We start from the raw sequence: 6314 nt of genomic DNA on the forward strand, positions 1-6314 counted from the left end.
TAAAGGCGCACTCCACTTTCCTCTGGTATTGATTTGCAAGCGTTATAACACATCACTCGCGCAGAAACAACAAATCTCAAAATCTCAAAATCTCTTAATGTAGCAACTTATAGGTCTACACCTAACATTAGCGATCTGACATGCTGTATTGCATGTGTAACGGATGTGAATGGCTAGCTAGTTAGCGGGTACGCGTAGTACGGTTTCATCAGTTAGTCACTTGCTCTGAAAATAGATGTAGTGTTGCCCCTTGCTCTGCAAGAGCCGCGGCTTTGTGGAGTGAGGGTAACGATGCTTCGTGGGCGACCGTTGATGTGGTGCAGAAGGTCCCTGGTTCGCGCCCGTGTCGGGGCGAGGGGAGGTTTAAAGTTATCTGTTACATTGATGCTGTTGACCCGGATCACTGGTTGCTGGCGGAAAAAGGAGGAGGTTGAAAGGGGGGTGAGTGTAAAGGATGTGAAGTGGCTAGCTAGTTAGCGGGTACGCGCTAGTAGCGTTTCAATCAGTTACGTCCTTGCTCTGAAACATAGAATGGTAGTTGTTTGCCCCTTGCTCTGGCAAGGCCGTGGCCTTTGTGGAGCGATGGGTAACGATGCTTCGGGGGCGACCGTTGTTGATGTGTGCAGAGGGTCCCTGGTTCGCGCCCGTGTCGGGGCGAGGGGACGGTTTAAAGTTATACTGTTACACATGGAAGCCAGACTATTTTTCAGTCTGATCAACTGTAGGCTACTAACAGCAGTAGCTGCATAGTCTAGATTACCATGCGCCCTGTCTCTCTGGCCAGGGTAAACGAAGCGGTAATGTTTTGTATTTATAGCCCATTTGTTTGTGAGAAAATTTGAATTGGATAAAATGTGGGCTGATTAGGCTATCTAGCTGCCACAGACCGTGAGTAAATGTTTTATTAGGCCTACAGTTCCGTAAGACAGGACTATATGCAAACCGGCTTTCTCTTTGTCTGTGTAGGAAACCCCCCTAGTCTTTCTTTAAAATATAATTACAATATAATTAATATGAAGTGCAAGGTTGCTGCAGTCTGACTGCGTTTTCGTCCTCCCGAAGGCCAAAAGTTTTTCCAAGAGTTTTTTATAACGATGTGACCTGATTAGAAAAACTCTGGTCCCATCATAGCCAATATGAAAGGGGAATGGAAACACTTCAGGAAGTAAAGCTGAGCAAAGAGATGTATTCAATCCACTAACACTAAACATGTAACAGACATTTCTGATGTATATAGAGGGCTTGCAGTTGACGTACAACACCTCCTGGCGGCCATGTTGGAAGACCACCACATTAATTCTTCCGACAACAACAGCTAAGTGGCTGTCAGTCCTGCTGTTTTTTGATAAAGAGCAAATACAGTTGATGTTGGAAGTTTACTACATACACTTAGGTTGGAGTCATTCAAATTTGTTTTCAACCACTTCACAAATTGTAGTTTTGGCAAGTCGGTTAGGACATCTACTTTGTGCATGACACAGGTAATTTTTCCAACAATTGTTTACAGACAGATTATTTCACTTATAAATTCATCTGTTAATCACAAACCAAGTGCGTCAGAATTTACATCACACTAAGATTGACTTGACTTCTTAAACAAGCTGTAAATTCCAGGAAAATTATGTCATGGCTTTAGAAGCTTCTGATAGGCTAATTTACATAATTGAGTCAATTGAGTGTTACCGGTGGATGTATTTCAAGGCCTATCTTCAAACTCAGTGCCTCTTTGTGTCACGTTCCTGACCTTATTTCCCTTGTTTTGTCTTTATTTAGTATTGGTCAGGCGGGAGTTGGGTGGCAAGTCTATGTTATTTTGCTATGTTTAGGTTTGTTCGTTTGCCGAAAATATTTCTCAATCAGAGCAGGTGTTTGGCATTGTCTCTGGGGAACCATATTAAGGTAGGCTGTTTTCACTGTTTTGTTGTGGTGTGATTGTTGCCCTGTCTGTTGTTTGTTCGCCACACGGTACGTTTTCGTTCGTTTGTTAACGTCGTTTATTTGTATTTTGTCAAGTGTTTTTCGTCTTCGTTCATATAATAAATCATGTATTCAAACCACGTCGCTTGGTCCGATCCTTGCTCCTCCTCAACGAGAGAGGATACGAACGAACGTTACACTTTGCTTGACATCATGGGAAAATCAAAAGAAATCAAACCAAGACTCAGAAAAGATTGTAGACCTCCACAAGTCTGGTTCATCCTTGGAGCAATTTCCAAAACGCCTGAAAGTATCATGTTCAACTGTACAAACAATAGTAACGCAACTATTGACACCATTGAGACCACGTAGCCGTCATACCGCTCAGAAGGAGATGCATTCTGTCTCCTAGAGATGAAGGTACTTGTGCGAAAAGTGCAAATCGATCGCAGAACAACAGCAAAGACCGTGTGAAGATGCTGGAGAAACGGGTACAAAGTATCTACAGTGGGAGAAGTATTTGATACACTGCGATTTTGCAGGTTTTCCTACTTACAAAGCATGTAGAGGTCTGTTATTTTTATCATAGGTACACGTCAACTGTGAGAGACGGAATCTAAAATCCAGAAAATCACATTGTATGATTTTTAAGTAATTCATTTGCATTTTTATTGCATGACATAAGTATTTTGATCACCTACCAACCAGTAAGAATTCCGGCTCTCACAGACCTGTTAGTTTTTCTTTAGTAAGCCCTCCTGTTCTCACTCATTACCTGTATAAAAGACACCTGTCCACACACTCAATCAAACAGACTCCAACCTCTCCACAATGGCAAGACCAAGGGAGCTGTGTAAGGACATCAGGGATAAAATTGTAGACCTGCACAAGGCTGGGATGGGTTACAGGCCAATAGCCAAGCAGCTTAGTGAGAAGGCAACAACTGTTGTGCAATTATTAGAAAAATGAAGAAGTCAAGATGACGGTCAATCACCCTCGGTCTGGGTCCATGCAAGATCTCACCTCGTGGGGCATTCAACGATCATGAGAAGGTGAGGATCACCCAGAACTTACACGGCAGGACCTGGTCAATTGACCTGAAGACTGGGACCTGACAGTTCAAAGAAAACCATTAGTAAACACTACGCTGTCATGGGATTAAAATCCTGCATCACACGCAAGGTCCCCCTGCTCAAAGCAGCGCATGTCCAGCCCGTCTGAAGTTTGCAAACGACCATCTGGATGATCCAGAGAGAATGGAGAAGGTCATTGTCTGATGAGCACAAAAATATAGCTTTTTGGTCTAAACTCCACCAATGACGTGCTTGGAGGAAGAAGAGATAGTAAGTCAACCCCAAGAACACATCCCAACCCTGAGCATCGAGGTGGAAACATCATTCTTGGAGGGCTTTTCTGCAAAAGGGGACAGGACGACTGCACCTTATGAGGGGAGGATGGATCGCATGTATTGCGAGATCTTGGCCAACAACCTCCTTCCCTCAGTAAGAGCATTTGAAATGGGTTCGTGCTTGGGTCTTCCAGCATGACAACACGAAGACGGACCACATGCGTCGATGGCATTACTAGAGTGCTGTTAAGAAGCCGATCTCCAAAGATCCTGGGATGCCAAGCCGATTCCCGACACGAAGCCCATACTTGGAGCAAACCTTTAGCAAGGATCTGGAGATAGGATCTGTATGAGGAGTGGGCCAAAATCCCTGCTCAGTGTTGCAAACCTGGTCAAGAACTCAGAAACGTATGATCTCTGTATATTGCAAACTAAGTTTCTGTACCAAATATTCAGTCTCTTTTACTGATGTTTCAATACTTATGTTATTGCCAATAAAATGCAAATTAATATTAAAATCATATTGATTTCTGGATTTTTGTTTTAAGATTCCTCTTCACAGTGAACTGACCTAGGTTAAAAATTACAGACCTCTACATGCTTTGTAAGTAGGAAAACCTGCAAAATTGTCAGTGTATCAAATACTTGTTCTCCCCACTGTATATATTTTAGGCTACAAGCCTCAATTTTAGGGCTTAACTGTACGTGCGCCAAATAGCCTACACGGCAATCGCCAAATAATAATTTTGGGAACAGGCAGAAAAAGTTACCGTCAATCCACAGAGGAAAAAGGACATTTTCCAAGTTTCATTCAATAAGACAAAAACGGAGAAAGGAGATATGAAAAAAGAGAAGGCAGGGCCAGAAAAGTAATGTTTGGGAAAGATTTTATGAATTGATAAAAAAGGATGATAGCAGTGCTGGCTATGTTATGTGTGATGATTATGAGGCGCTATGTTACGTGTGACGATTATGAGGCGCTATACAAATTCCACAGTCACAAGAAGGGACTTCAAGTAGGCCTATGGTATGTCAAAGGAACTGTAGCCTACTGTTCAGAGGGGTTAAATGGCAACTGAAATCTGGACACTGACTGTAGATCTATAACCTCTCACATAGCCTTAATAATAACTCCTGCAGACTTAAGCCATTCTTGCAGTAAATGATACACCAAATGTAGTCCAAATTTGGACTTGGGAACAGGAGTCGAAAAGTCTGATTTCTTTCTTTCTGCATCTTGAGATGCTGTCAAAATCATACAAGCTGATAGTATTTTAACCACATAAAATAGTCAGGTTTGTAGGCCTCCTTGCTCGCACACGCTTTTTCAGTTCTGCACTCACATTTTCTATGGGATTGAGGGCAGGGCTTTGTGATGGCCACTCCAATACCTTGACATTGTTGTCCTTAAGCCATTTTGCCACAACTTTGGAAGTATGCTTGGGGTCATTGTCCATTTGGAAGACCCATTTGCGACCAAGCTTTAACTTCCTGACTGATGTCTTGAGATGTTGCTTCAATATATCCACATAATTTTCCTTTCTCATGATGCTATCTATTTTGTGAAGTGCACCAGTCCCTCCTGCAGCAAAGGACCCCCAACAACATGATGCTGCCAACCCTGTGCTTCACGGTCGGGATGGTGTTCTTCGGCTTGCAAGCCTCCCCCTTCTTCTTCCAAACATAACAATGGTCATTATGGCCAAACAGTTCTATTTTTGTTTCATCAGACCAGAGGACATTTCTCCAAAAAGTATGACCTTTGTCCCCATGTGCAGTTGCAAACCGTAGTCTGGCTTTTTTATGGCGGTTTTGAAGCAGTGGCTTCTTCCTTACTGAGCGGCCTTTCAGGCTATGTCGATATAGGACTCGTTTAATTGTGGATATACAGTGGGGAGAACATTGACACACTGCCAATTTTGCAGGTTTTCCTACTTACAAAACATGTAGAGGTCTGTAATTTTTATCGTAGGTACACTTCAACTGTGAGTCTTAATCTTAAACAAAAATCCAGAAAATCACATTGTATGATTTTTAATTAATTAATTTGCATTTTATTGCATGACATAAGTATTTGATACATCAGAAAAGCAGAACTGAATATTTGGTACAGAAACCTTAGTTTGCAATTACAGAGATCATACGTTTCCTGTAGTTCTTGACCAGGTTTGCACACACTGCAGCAGGGATTTTGGCCCACTCCTCCATACAGACCTTCTCCAGATCCTTCAGGTTACAGGTTTCGGGGCTGTGCGCTGGGCAATAGGACTTTCGGCTCCTCCAAAGATTTTCTATTGGGTTCAGATCTGGAGACTGGCTAGGCACTCCAGGACTTGAGATGCTTCTTACGGAGCCATCTTAGTTGCCTGGCTGTGTGTGTTTCGGGTCGTTGTCATGCTGGAAGACCCAGCACGACCATTTCAATGCTCTTACTGAGGGAAGGAGGTTGTTGGTCAAGATCTCGCATACATGGCCATCCCATCCTCCTTCAATACGGGTAGTCGTCGCTGTCCCTTTGCAGAAAAGCATCCAAGAATGATGTTTCCACTCATGCTTCAGGTTGGGATGGTGTTCTTTGGGGTTGTACTCATCTTCTATTCCTCAAACACGGCGAGTGGAGTTTAGACTAAAGCTCTATTTTTGTCCTCATCAGACCATGACTTCTCCATTCTCTCTGGATCATCCAGATGGTCATTGGCAAACTTCAGACGGGCCTGGACATGCGCTGGCTTGAGCAGGGGGACCTTGCGTGTGCTGCAGGATTTTAATCCTGACGGCGTAGTGTGTTACTAATGGTTTTTTTTGAGACTGTGGTCCAGTCTCTTCAGGTCATTGACAGGTCTACCGTGTAGTTCTGGCTGATCCCTCACTTCTATGATCATGTGATGCCCACGAGGTGAGATCTGCATGGAGCCCAGACCGAGGGTGATTGACCGTCATCTTGAACTTCTTCCATTTTTCTAATAATTGTGCCAACAGTTGTTGCCTTCTCACTAAGCTGCTTGGCTATTGTCCTGTAAACCTCCCAGCTTTGTACAGGTTAGAATCT

The sequence above is a fragment of the Salvelinus sp. IW2-2015 genome, linkage group LG4q.2 (assembly GCF_002910315.2).
Source record: "Salvelinus sp. IW2-2015 linkage group LG4q.2, ASM291031v2, whole genome shotgun sequence".
Lineage (NCBI taxonomy): Eukaryota > Metazoa > Chordata > Actinopteri > Salmoniformes > Salmonidae > Salvelinus > Salvelinus sp. IW2-2015.